Genomic DNA, 14,273 nt, shown 5'->3' with positions numbered 1-14,273 from the left:
AGGGTCAGGGAGAGGAAGGGTCAGAGGTCACGTCCAGGATTTGGGCTTGCCAGCTGGGCTCAGGTAGCTGCTTTTTTGGAGAGTGGGCTCAGATTTGAGGAGAAAGATCAGGGTTTTCTTTAAGATATCTTTCTGATACCCATGAGGCTTCAAAGGCAATTGGAGTATGTGGACTTGATGTTCAGAAGAAGTAGCTGGCCCAGAGATATAAAACTGAGAGGCCCCGGCACACAGACGGTATTCTAAATGCACGGAGTACACGGGATCGCCGAGAGAGGGTGCACGTTGAAAGAAGGGAGTTCAGAAATATTTATACATCTCACCACCTTCACCTTCAGAAATCTGCTAGAGGAAGAGATGAAATATGCCATGAAGTAGTGGCGGAGAGGTTTGGGGAAAGAAAGAGAGAGTCATGCAATATTATAGGAGGGAAGACGCCCAGAGGAAGACAAGGCACTGCGAGCAATAAAATGACAAGGACAGGTACTGCGTCCCTATACCTGAGGCGCAAGACTCTGAATAGACGGTCAATAATTTATCTGGAGGGTTTATCTGAGTGTTCACCAGTTTGTGGCCCAAGGCACTTACATTTTATGAGGAAAAGAAGTACAGATAATTGTGTTGCAAGGCCCCATTTACAACTACAGAGAGAGGCAGAAAGAATGCCACTGGGGTCCCAAGGAGGGAAGGGTTACTCAAAGCTTGGGGGCAAGGGCCGACCTGATCGAGGGGAGACACCTGAACTGGATTTGGAAGGTGCCGTCACTCGTGAAGAGAACGGACTCATTCACAGGCATCGTGTCGGACGTTTCGGTTTCAGCATTAGGCTAGAACAGGGGTCGGGAACTTATGGCTCTTTAATAAAAAAAAAAAATAACGTTAAAAATATAAAACATTCTCATGTATTACAGTCCATTCATTTCCTACTGCTCATGTTCATGGTTGGTTGTTGTATGGCTCTCACGGAATTACATTTTAAAATATGTAGCGTTCATGTCTCTCTCAGCCAAAAAGGTTCCCGACCCCTGGGCTACAACGTTGCAAGAGGCATCAGGGATCAATAGCTCATTCCACAGTACTTCGTACTTCGACTCTGACGGCACTCCCAAGAGCTTCTTACCAAAAAGACTAACATTTTATTTTTAAACAACAACAGTTAATCCAGAAATCAATAGCAACTCAAACAGCTGGGCTGAAACCTGTCTGCCTTCAAAAACAGTTAATTAAAACAATGGTGAGAACGAGCCTACTAAGAACAACCCAATTAAGACAATTAGTAGATCCATTGACATAAAATACTTAAACTTATCTGGACTGTGGTGACACACCAATTATAATTTCTTTTAAAAAATTATCACGTAAAATCTAATATTAACATTTGACAATTCAGACTCTAAGTGACGTGACATTCTGTCTGTGGAGTGACCGTGACAGAGAAAGCTAACTTGAGCTTTCTTTTCTTCACATTATTGACTTTACCTAAGCTTGGCTGTGAGCTACTGTTTTTATTTTTGGGGGGAGGTGGTATCTTCTTAGTGGATTACCTGAATGATCCTCTGCTCTCGAATATCAATGTTAAATTTTATTTTGCTTCCTATAAAAAAGTTTGGTTCTATTACATTGACAAGTGAAAAGATATTATTTCCTAGCATTGTTTTCAATTGTTTTTGGTTTTAAGACTTGTGATCTTCATTAGTTCAACAACCTTTCTTTTCAGAGAACCACCTGACATCATAAGCTATTAGAAGATCACTCTTTCTACTTTTCCATTCTCCAACCCACCCTTAGGACAGAATGTAAAAACAATGTCCTTGGACCGCAGCTAAAGGATTAAGCTAATGCTGACCTGCAAATTTATTTAGCACAATGTGGACTTGACCAGGAAGCAATAATGAGGTAAAATTCATGAGCCCTCTATGTGTCCCAGACATTGTGCGGAGGATAAAGGACTATTTTCAGTCCTCACGACTCCTCTCTCCGGTAGAGACAGTTTAATTCTCTTTCTATAGCTGAGGGATCTCACAGCTAAAGAGGATAAGGAAGTAATCTGCTGATGGTTTCACGGCTGCTAAGCAGCGGAGAGCAGTCCAGAACCCAGGAGAAAATTTTTTTAAAAGCTATAATTATAAAAGTTTTCATTATAATGGTATGATAATACATGTAAAATGAAAGATGAACTGCAACTGTAGCAAAGTCACCTAAATAAAATCTATGCCACTTATTTTAGTCGAGAAACTTCATTATCCCTGTGTCCCACCCCAGCTGACGACACGAACAGCCTGGGTTTTGTTTTGTCTCGTACCTGTCAGACTTGCTGCGGCTGTGGCTGGCCTCCGGCTCGTCCAGACCTATTCCTAGGGAATCAAGTCTCACAACCGGGACACCAGGCTGAGCCGAGGGAGCTGTGACTTCTGCACAGTCCCTGCTTTCCGTTCTGACTGCACTAAAGCGACTGACTTGTCAAATTGATTTTCAGGTTGTTCCTGAAAACCAGGAAGACGCCATAATTAAGTGTGATAAGTATGACTGGAAATCACAGAGCCTCTTACCACCTCTTGCCATCCTAGTGTAATAAGTTCTGTTTTAGAAGAAGGACAAAGATGACAGTGAAGGAAAAGTAAAGTCCAGAAACCTGTGGGGCCTGGAAGGGTCCCCAAGACAGGCCGGCTTCACACGTCTGCCCGCAGGGAGCCCTGCTGTGGTGAAGCCGTAATGAGCAAAGTGGCATTTTACTAATGACCGCCTTCCCTTGTCACCATGTTCTCGATTGTCTTGCCGGGAGCCAACAAAGGGCAGCTGTCAGCCCCCCCACCCCCCTTGCAGGGGCTTCTCTTCCCTGCGGCTCCCACGTCACTAAAAATCCTCACCTTAGAGGGGAGTGAGAATTCTGCCCCAGACAGGCACGGGATTAATAATAAAGGCATTTTTGACCTGACTGAAGAATAGAGGGAAACAGAATGCCACACACCCCTAGAACCATCTGTGATGACTAATAAATGAATTCAGTCATCAGAAACAAGATGATTGAACACAGTATTTTTTTTAACCCAAACTTTTAACAACTCAGAAAGGAAAAAAAGAAAAAGTCATTGAGAAAGATTATAAGAAACACTTATGAAATATATACTAGCTTGAGATAAAAATATGGAAAGGCAATGCTAGATCTCTACAAGTAATTCAAATAAACCAGTAAGTTGCTCTGACACTCAGCATAGCCTCGGGTAAGGTCTCCTTTATGAATATTCCATGTGCACATGAAGATAGTATGCATTTTGCTAGTTTTAGATGGTATTTCTACAAATGTTCATTTGATTGAGTTGGTTGATGGTATTTATTACTCAGAACTTCATCAACTGTGCTGATTTTGTCTGTTTATTCTAGCAATTACTGAGAGAAGGGTGTTGAGGTATCTAACTATAATTGTAAATTTGTATTTCTCTTTTCAGTTCCATCAGTATTTTTCAGGTATCTATTATTATCTAATAATAATCTATTATTATTTCAGGTATCATAATAATACATATTATTATGTGTATACATCTTTAGGGTTATGTGTATATATCATTACATCCTTTGATGAAATGACTTATCCATAGTATTGTATTAATATTGCTCTAAAGTTTACTTTGATATTAATATGGCAAGTGCAACTTTCCTTGCATTTGTACTTTCATAGTATAGATTCTTCATTCCTTTAATTTTCTATTTATCTGGGCATTGTTATTTAAAGTAGATCTGTTGTAGCCATCATAGTTGGTTCTTATTTTAACCATTCTGATTATTTTTACCTATTAATTGGAACATTTAGACCATTTACATTTAGTGTAATTATTGATATAGTCTGGTTTAAATCTACTATCTTTATATGTGCTTTCTAATTGTCACATATGTTCTTTTATCTTTTCTACTTCTATTTCTGCCTCCTTTTGGACTAAATTTTTTTATTGCATTTTATCTCTACTATTGGTAACACCTCTGCATTGTCTTAGTGGCTATTCTAGGGCAGGGAGCAGCAAATGACAGCTTGTGGGTCAAATTCACCCTGTGGCTCAATTTTTTATGGTTATGAGTTAAGAATGATTTTCATGTTTTTAGTAATTTTCTCAAAAAAAGGGAAAACAATCTATGACAGAAATGGTATGTGCCCTGCTCTATCAGTTTTCTGTTGCTGCAGAACACATTATCACAAAATTAGCAGCTTAAAATTATACTCATTGAATAGATCACGAGGTCTGGCTGGGGACTCTGTTCAAGGTATCCAAAAACCGGATGTGCAGGTGTCAGCCAGGCTGAGTTCTCACGTGGAGGCTCAGAGGGAAATCTACTGCCCCTGTGGCTCCAGGGGGGACTGAGGTGTGGTTTCCTTCCTGGCGAGCAGCACAGGTCTCTCGCAGGTCCCTGTGTGGGTTTACCCACCCTTCGTACGGAAATGGTGCGCTGAAGGCTCTCTGTGCTCGAACAGCTGGCTCCCTCCTATGAGCGGCTGAGGAAACGGTGTGCTGAAGGCCCTCTGTGCTCGAACAGCCGGCTCCCTGAGGAAACGGTGCGCTGAAGGCCCTCTGTGCTCGAACAGCCGGCTCCCTCCTCTGAGCGGCTGAGCAACGCGGGTTCTAGAGGGCTCGTGTGATAGCCACCAGCTCACCGGCTGCTCTCCCTGCCTTAAGGTTATCTGTGCCACATAAGATAACCAGTCACAGGAGCCGAGTCCATCATGTTTGACTGGGAGGTTGTGTAAGGTGGGGACATGGGGGACTGTGGGAGGCATCTTAGAATTCTGCTCACCGTATCTGCAAAGCTCAAAGGAATTACTCTTTGGCCCTTTGTAGAAAAAGTTTGGCCCTTCCTGCTCTAGTGTCAAAAATATGCTATAGGCCTGACCTGTGGTGGCGCAGTGGCTAAAGCATCGACTTGGAAATGCTGAGGTCGCCAGTTCAAAACCCTGGGCTTGCCTGGTCAAGGCATATATGGGAGTTGATGCTTCCAGCTCCTCCCCCCTTCTCTCTCTCTGTCTCTCCTCTCTCTCTCTCTCTCTCTCTCTGTCTCTCCCTCTCCTCTCTAAAATGAATAAATTAAATATATATATATGCTACAGCCTACCTCAAATGATACGACATCCCTTCCTGCACAGTGCGAGGGCCTAACGACTGTCCTCTTTCCCCAGCCTTTGGGGTGTCTGGTATTTTGCTTCCAAATATTTTATAAACCCTACAACATATTTTCATTATTTTTATTTAAATAAGCAATGATATTCAAAGAGACTTTACAGTATTAAGAAATCTTCTACTCACACACTAATTCACTATCACTTACATCTGTCATTATTTTATAGAGATAAAATTTCCGTGTGGCATCATTTTCCCTCTGCCTGAAGAAAGTCCCTTTAACATTTTGTATATTACAGTTCCGCAGGCACTCAATTGTCATAGCATTGTTTGAAAAATTCTTTATTATGCTTTCATTAAAAAAATGTATAGAAAATACACATGTAATAGAATTAACCATTTAACGACTTTTACATGTACAATTCAGTGGCATCTTTATTATATGCGGCTTAAGTGTCTGTTTGTCACCGATAGCTTATTGGTTGCTTGCATAACTGTACTAGCCAATGAGGTGAAGTTGCCACGGCATTCAAATAGTCCTGCCTTCTGGCATGCCACCTCACAAATTGAGGTTCAAGATTGGAGCAATTATTATGCTGTTAAGAAATCTTAACACCAGAAGGGGTCTTTGCAATGGTACAAGACTAGAGGTTCTCCAATTGAAAAATAATGTCATAATAGCTAAGTCTTTGGCTCCTCTAAAGGTGAAATACATGTCATTCCAAGAATTGATTTGGCTCCATCTCAAACAGAGTTGCAGTTTCAATTGAGACGTAGACAATTTCCTGTAAAACTTGCCTTTGCTATGACCATCAATAAGTCTCAGGGCCAAACGCTTAAGCGTGTTGGCATTTTTGTACCTGAGCTTGCATTTGGACACGGTCAACTTTATGTTGCCTGTTCAAGAGTTCATGAAAGAACGGACGTAAAATTAAAAATAATTGATGGTTCTCTGCAAGGCGAGCTTAAAAATGATGGAAAGATCTACACAAGAAATGTTGTGTACAAAGAGATCTTTGACATGTGAATTAACATTTTATTATTTAAATCACCTTTATTTATTGAGCTAGCGGTGGCTCTTAAGAAATGTACCTCCAGTGGTTTCCTTCATTGCACTCTACTTTAAGCAATTAAGTAGAAGGGGGAAACCCCGTGGGGCAGTAAGCAAAAGGGCGTCCTCAACGCCTGCCCTGGGTAATTCAGTTTGAATTAGCAGACACCTTTGCACAAATCATTTTAATTACAATTTATAATATCTAGAACAGCGGTCATTTCGTATGACCACCGGGCTTTCTAGTCAAGCATAACCATCAACACCATCCATCTCTAGAACCTTTCCGTTGTCCCAAACTGAAACCCTGTCCCTATGAAACAGTGACTCCCCACCCCCCTCCTCCAGCCCCTGGTAACAAACAGCTCCTCCACTTTCCGTCCCTGTGAATTTGCCTGTTCTAGGAACCCCAGACAAGTGGAACCATACAATACTTGTCCTTTGGAGTCAGGCTTATTTTACTTAGCATAATGTTCTTGAACTTAATCCAGATTGTAACATGTGTCAGAATTTTATTCCTTTTTAAGGCTGAGTAATATCCCCGTGCATGTACAGAGGAAGACCTTGCTGTACTGTGCCTTATCGTGGTTCAAATATCTTGCATTTCTGGTAAAGTTCAGGCTAGACCCTCCACCAGTGAAAAGATTACAATTTGCTGAAGGCTCAGTTGATGGTTAGCATTTTTTAGCAATAAAGTATTTTTAAAGTACGTACATTTTTTAGACATGATGCTACTGCATACTTACTAGTCTGCAGGATAGTGTGAACATAACTTTTATACGTACTGGGAGACTAAAAAATTCATCTGGCTTTCTTTACTGCAATATCTGCCGTATTGTGACGGCCTGGCCCCACACCTGCAGTATTTCCGAGGCATGCCTGGAGACTATGTTTTGTTTATCCATTCACCTGGCGATGCGTTTTCAGGTTGTGTATTGGCTATTTGATGTGTCAACCCAGAGGGTCTTTTTGGATGACATTAAATGTTAAGTGAGGGAACTCTGAGTACATAGCTTTTCCTTCAGGGTATGGGTGGGCCTCAACCAATCAGCTGAAGGTCTGATTAGAACAAAGGACCCCCCCCCCCCCCCCAGGGATCAGGGAATTCTTTAGGAAACTGCCTGGGGTCTCTGCCTCCTGGTTTTGGACAGAAACTGCATCACGGGCAAACTCAAACGCAGACGTGTGAGCCAAGTTTTATAATAACCCTCTTTGTGTCCATCCATCCATCCATCCATCCATCCACCCTATTGGTTTTGCTTCTCAAGAACCTTGACGAATACAGGCCATTCCGCCTTTTGGTTATTGTGAATAAAGTTGCCGTGGGCATGATTGTATAAGAATCTGAGTCCCTGCTTCCAACTCTTCTGGGTCTATACCTGGAAGCAGAATTGCCAAAACTCGTAATTCTAGTTTACCCTCTGAGCAACTGCCATGCTGTTTCCCATAGCAGTTAAACGAGTCTCCATTCCCACCAGCAATGCACAGGCTTCCAATGTCTCCACATCCTCAGCAACACTTGCTGTGTTCTGCTTTCTTTTTATAATAACATCCACTCTAAGAGGTGTGACATGGTATCTCGCTCTGGCTTCAATTTGCAATTTGCTTAGTGACTAGTGATGTTCGTCATCTTTTCCTATGCTTATTGGTCATTTGTCTCTCTTCTCTGGCTCCATTACTGGGGCCTCCACCTGATGCCCCGTGTCTTACGAGGTCCCTCAGTTCCAGCTGGTGGAAGCACGCACTGTTCCCAGCCCCCGTAAACCCGAGAACTGTCTGTCCTAGTGCTTTCGTTCCCCGGCCTCACCATATTTTACGCCACGCTTACTCAGTATTCAGCAGTCCACGGAGATGCCTTCAGGAGACCCTGGAGCTGCTCCCACTGCCCGCACTACAGGAGGGCCGTCTCAGGGCTCACCTCCGCTGTCCCTTCCGCTCGGGGTCAGCGCTCTGCTGCCTGTTAGCCACTGTCTAAAAACAGCTGTTTCACAGAGCCTGTTCGGTTCTACAACTGTCTGTTGTGAGAAGACAATTCCTATAGAAGTTAGTCCTTCCCGGGCAAAAACAGAAGCCAGTGGATCTATTAGAGGATATGCATGCGAGCCCAACAGCCCGAACTTAGGCAGCGTACCTCCCTGCTGGACCAATTTCATCCATCTCTCTTTCTCTCTCTACTGGCGCAAGGTCTAAATCTGGGATCCAAGCAGCTACTCTCCGGCCACAGAACTCTCTTCCTCCTGAGCCTGAAGGCGCTCTCACGGATTCTGTTCTCTGATTAACGGGAAGCTCTGGTACTATGGCTACCACCCTCAATTCTAGAAATATGTACGTAAAAATGCTGAAGGTTACAGAATAGATGTTGTATAAATATATACACACACACACACACACACACATACTTTTTTTTCTCTCACTATTTCATTGTTATGGCCTCAGGAGATCGATTCTCCCAAAATTTAATGAAAACATCACCTCACTGTATTTATTAAATGTGTCAAGAAAAACGTCAGAATATTAGGAAGTGTTTGTTTAAATGTCTTCATTACAATATCTTTATCTCACGTGAACACATCACGTCACTGTATTTATTGAGTAAATGTGTCAAAAAAAGAATCAGAATATTAGGAAGTGTTTGTCTAAATGTCTTCATTACAGTATCTTTATCTCGTACAGTTCCAGAGAGCTAACTCCCACAGCCCTTAAAAAAATGAATGACTTTTCCAGGCTTTACAGAATCATTTCCAGTCAATCACTTATGCATCACTTTCCTCTTCCCGTCTCTCAGAGAAGTTAGCAGCACTCCGCTTTGTAAAATGCCATGAGCGTTATGGAGATGAGGGGGTGTGGGAATGAAGACAGACGAGACCGGAAGTCGTGACCAGAGAGGCTGACAGGGCGGATTATGTAGGTGAGGAAGTACTAAAGATCTCCTCCTGACAGCAGTGTCAGTGAAGGGTCTCTCTGGAAGTACAGAGTATCCAGCCTGCACTACGGTGCCCTTCAAGCCTAGAAAAGGAGACCAAAATCATTAGAGGAAGAGAGAAACAAACGCTACTAATTCAATAAATGTGATCAAGTGTTACAGTTTTATTCTGCTGAAGGCCTGAGGATGCTTTATGGAAAACAAAAGAAAACCACTACTGCGCTACAAATTTTAAGTAGTTCAAGTTCCTAGCACTCCTAACAGAGATAACGCCAGGTCTTGCATTAAACAGGGTATTGCTCTTTCATTTTCTCTTTCGGTTTTGTTCTCTTTAGTGAATGGGAGTGATGTCATATCATTCTTCATTTCATTCAAAATTCACTACGATGGTGTGCCATTTTCTAACCCAACACCAGCAGCAACACAAAGTCACTTCTGAACGTCCTGAAAGAGGTGCCGTTTCTAACACACACGTTGGTGCTGTCGTTTCTAACACACACGTTAGTATTGCTCCCTTGCCTGCAGTACCCTGAAGTCAGGGAAGTCACAGCTGAAGGGACTCAGGATGTAAGCTAAGCTTTACATGAAATGCGAGTATAAAGACATCTCCCATGTCTAGTCAAGAGATCATCCTTATTTGTAGTAATTTACACTTTCAGGAGACACACTGCTTTTTATTTGAAGACACTGCTATGATTTTTGTACATTAGAACAGTGGTTAGAGTGACATAATTTGATGTGGACATGAATTAACTCTCCTTACAATTACAAACTAAACTTAAAATTCAACTGCAATTCTTTTAAATCTCTGCCCAAAATTACAAACAGGTGAGATTGTGGATGACTTTTCTAGGTCCATCATCCTTGTTCAAAATAACTCAAAGGGGATTCTTACTAACAGTGTGTGAGTAAATATATTAGAAAACAAAAGTCAGTACACTGTTATTAACAGCGGTGCCCACTAACCAGCCATGTGCTTAGAGTGGAGTACAAATAATTTAATCAAAGAGTTTTTGTTTTCTTTCTTTCTTTCTTTTTTACAAAATTAAAAGTTGGCCAGAGTATGTGCTATGGTGCTCCATAAATTTCTCATATACATTTGTATTTCTAAAGATTTTCTTTTATGCTTCCAACATTTTATTTCAGTTTAATAAACAATAGCAAAAACTTAATCAAATTCACCAAAAATGTTCTCCACCAAATATCACACCTATTTGTAACTGCAGTATATCTTTAAAATATCAATTGAATTTAAGGTTTAGTTGTGTAAGATATTCCATTCCCCACCCCAAGAAGATTATATAGTCTAAGTTGCCACAATGAATAAATGAAGTAATAAACTCTGCAGTAAAAATTCCTATATCCCTTTTTCTAAAAAATAGATTTTATCAAACAATAAAACACTACCTTTAAAACTTATAAGTACGTTAATCTTAAAAAGCAGTAATTTATTCATTTCACCATTTCAACAACTAGCAATAGAATGCCAGGAAGTTACTGCTGAACCATCTAACCAAAGAGGAAACTGAGACCTAATGATCTCCGATGCCTATGACCGCAGTATAAATAATAGGAACAGGTGTTGAGACAGATGTTCCTAAATACCAGGTTCCCAAATACTTGACGCACTAACTCTAATTCAGTAAAACAAATGAAGCTTATCTGCTAATATTGTTGCATCAAGGTAACGAAGTATAAAGCTTAATCTCTGGCTTTGTCTAAAAAACTTGTTACTGTGACCAGAAAGGCAGGCAGGTACTCTGAGACACCAAAACAATGAAGAGAGAGTTCATTTGTGAGTTACTATCCATATTTCTGGGGCATATATTAGTGAATGGGACTGGTACACACAGCAATTTCCACAGGGTAGACAAGCTAAAAAAAAAAGGCCAGTTTACCGAGATCCATGAGGCTCTGCCCAGTTACCCACCTCCTTATGAAAATGCTATCTGGCCACAGTGTGCACAGACAGCAGAGTTCACCGTCTGCTCCGTGGCGCTCCGGCCGGGACTCTGTCTGCCGGGGTGACAGCAGTAACACACGCCACAAGGGCCGGGTCGCTGGGGGCGCACGTCCCTGAAGGCTCCACACTGCAGGCAGTGCTCGGCACGCACCCGCCCACTAGTGTAAGAGATGGGGTCACTCCCGATCTTTCACTCCGGTTACTGACGAAGGTCTTACATCCTCCCGCGAGGGCGATCCTGTCCGGCTCACCTTTGTGGTCGCACAGCAATGAAATACCCAGACAAACACAGGACGCTGCCAGGAAGAGCAGCTTAACCCTGGCAGGCAATACACGCAGGGCTGGCCTGTGTGACCTCTGGGGTCTCCTGGGGTCTCCCCAACCCGGATGGGGCGCCCTACCTTCTAAACTGTTTTGTATGAAATATCCTGTGTGTTTTGTTTTTAAACCGTCTGTCAGTGTTCATCTTTCCTAAAGGGGGATTTAAATGAACAAACCACAATAGCCTGTTGTACGTACTCCCTTTAGCACGTGTCTTACGAAGATAAGGACTGTGAGAAACGGTTAAAACTTCAGAGGGCAGTCTTAATAAGTGATGACTTCCCGAGAGGCGCACGACTGCGGTGAGTCTGGGGGCTCATCCCACGTGAGTCCTGACAGATACCTCCACTTCCCTTTTTCCCGGGAAGTGCGCACACAGTGTGGGGACAGCAACGAGGCATGACCCCCCGAATGAGAAGACTACACCGTAGGGGGCACGGATGGGGCAGGGGGCCCCGCGACACTCTGGGGGTGCTCATGGCAGAAAGACAGAAAACACTGCACTGACTTCCTAAACGAACCCGGACGTCCAGACTGAAGACAGGTTGGCTTCCAGGAAACAGACAAACTCTCACACTCTCTTAGGGAGAACAAATGGAGAAGTCGTGAGGAAAACAAAACAATACATCTATTTAAAGATGCTGGTGAACTAGAATTCGCGTGAGAGACTCCGAGCTGAGGGAGGGCCACAGTCAGGACCCAGGCTGGGTGGTCCTCCCTCTGCGGCGTTTGCATGGGACAGGCGGGAAGATGCAGGGGGCGAGGGCAGGCTGCAGGGAGCCGCACAGCGGACAGAGGACCGCTGGGGACCTGGGGGGCACGGACCTGGGGCACAGCCTCCTAGAGCACAGGGGGCCTCAGAAAACCCCCCAGGAGTGCAGCTGGGGCTTTGAGGAGCTCTGTCCCAACAGAAAGGGTAAACTGGAAATAGACCCACTCTTCAGAAAGGAGTGAAACTCAGAGTTCCGCCAGCTCAAACCCTGATTGAATTAAAATTGTTTGCTTCCAGCTCAACTGCCAGCGAAAAGAGAAGCTAAGTTCTCTCTGAAGGGTGAGGAGATCATCCATCCCAAACCTCAAATGATTTTTATACTTTTTCGTACACAATGTGTTGCTCTTCATAAAAAGCAGCTGTAAGAAGTCAAATATTGACAAAAAAAAATCAAAATCATGCTTCAGACTACACTGAAGAATGGTCCAACATAGAGGAAATCTAGGTGTTATACTAATCAAGACATGGCATTTAAGAAGTAACTGCGATTATTTTGTTTAAAAAAAATCATACATCAGTGTTCAGAATTTGGGCAAGTATAAAAACCAGTCAAATAGAAATTTTAGAACTGAGAAATAAGCAGTGGAAATAAGCTGAAGTCAGTAACAAAAGATAAGAATATCCCCAACTGTTTAAAAATTAAGCCTACTCTAATCATAAAGTTACAAATTTAGAAAATATTTTGAACTGATTGATAATAAAATTAAAAGAACCACAGACTGTAGGCAAAAGCCATGTGCAGAGAGTAGGTTGGAGCTTTAAGAGCAGCTCTTAGAAAGTGAGAAAGCCTCAAATCACATGTAAGTATTTGCTAAAGTAGAAGCTATAAGCAGTTTTTTGACACAGCAATTTCATAACTAAGAAAAATGTGTACATATGTGCCCCATAAGACATGTATGACAGACATGTACATTAAGACATAATTTTTAATTACCAGAAATGGAAATAAGCTGTGATGTACAGCAATAGTAGAAGAGAAAGCATTTATGGTATGTATCCAAAAATGGAATGCTTTATAGCAATAAGAGTTTATGTGAATGAATCTCGAAATGTTGTTGAGCAAAAGAAGCCATCAAGTAATACATATGGTGGCATTCCAGTTTTACAAAGTTCAAAGTAGACATAAAAAACTAACCCGCCCTGACCAGGTGGTGGTGCAGTGGATAGAGCGTCGGACTAGGATGCAGAGGACCCAGGTTCGAGACCCTGAGGTCTCCAGCTTGAGCGCAGGCTCATCTGGTTTGAGCAAAAGCTCACCAGCTTGGACCCAAGGTCACTGGCTTGAGCAAGGGGTTACTTGGTCTGCTGTAGCCCCACGGTCAAGGCACATATGAGAAAGCAATCAATGAACAACTAAGGTGTCGCAACGAAAAACTAATGATTGATGCTTCTCATTTGTCTGTCTGTCTCTATCTATCCTTCTCTCTGACTCTCTCTCTGTCTCTGTAAAAAAAAAAAAAACACAAAAAAACTAACCTGGACCCTGGCGGTTGGCTCAGCGGTAAAGAGTTGGCCTGGCATATGAAATCCTGGGTTCGATTCCTGGCCAGGGCACATAGGAGAAGCGCCCATCTACTTCTCCACCCCTCCCCCTCTACTTTCTCTCTGTCTCTCTCTTCCCCTCCCACAGCCAAGGCTCCACTGGAGCAAAGTTGGCCCGGGTGCTGAGGATGTCTCCATGGCCTCCGCCTTAGGCACTAGAATGGCTCTGGACGTAACAGAGTAACACCCCAGATAGGCAGAGCATCGGCCCCTGGTGGGCATGGTAGGTGGATCCTGGTCAGGCACATGCGGGAGTCTGTCTGTCTGAGTACTCTCCCCCCACCCCACTTCTCGCTTTGGAAAAATACAAAAAAAACCAAAACAACTAATCTGTAGTGTTATGACCCTGAGGGGATGCAACAGGGACTTCCGGGGTCATGGTAATAATCTATTTAATGACCTAGGTAATGTATGGTTACATGAATTTATTTACATGGTGAACAGTCCTTAGGACTCCAAAAATCAAGCATAAACAAGCTCTGGCCTCAACAGCAGTTTGGTCTAAAAGACTCGGGGTAAAGATCAGGAAACAAGGCACGGGAAAGTGTGAGGGACCATCAAGTCCTAGGGAGGAAGGGCTTGGTGACAGGAATCAGGCC

General features: G+C 42.9%; 1 protein-coding gene across 1 annotated transcript in view; it reads right to left on the bottom strand.

The window, feature by feature from the left end:
- WWC2 (WW and C2 domain containing 2) overlaps positions 1–14,273 on the bottom strand; it is a 169,885-nt gene that overhangs the window by 63,404 nt on the left and 92,208 nt on the right. The window lies entirely within an intron of this gene.

Source organism: Saccopteryx leptura, chromosome 4, assembly GCF_036850995.1.
Source record: "Saccopteryx leptura isolate mSacLep1 chromosome 4, mSacLep1_pri_phased_curated, whole genome shotgun sequence".
Classification (NCBI taxonomy): domain Eukaryota; kingdom Metazoa; phylum Chordata; class Mammalia; order Chiroptera; family Emballonuridae; genus Saccopteryx; species Saccopteryx leptura.
Note: the sequence above shows the minus strand (reverse complement) of the source record. Positions and strands in the feature narration are given on the sequence as shown.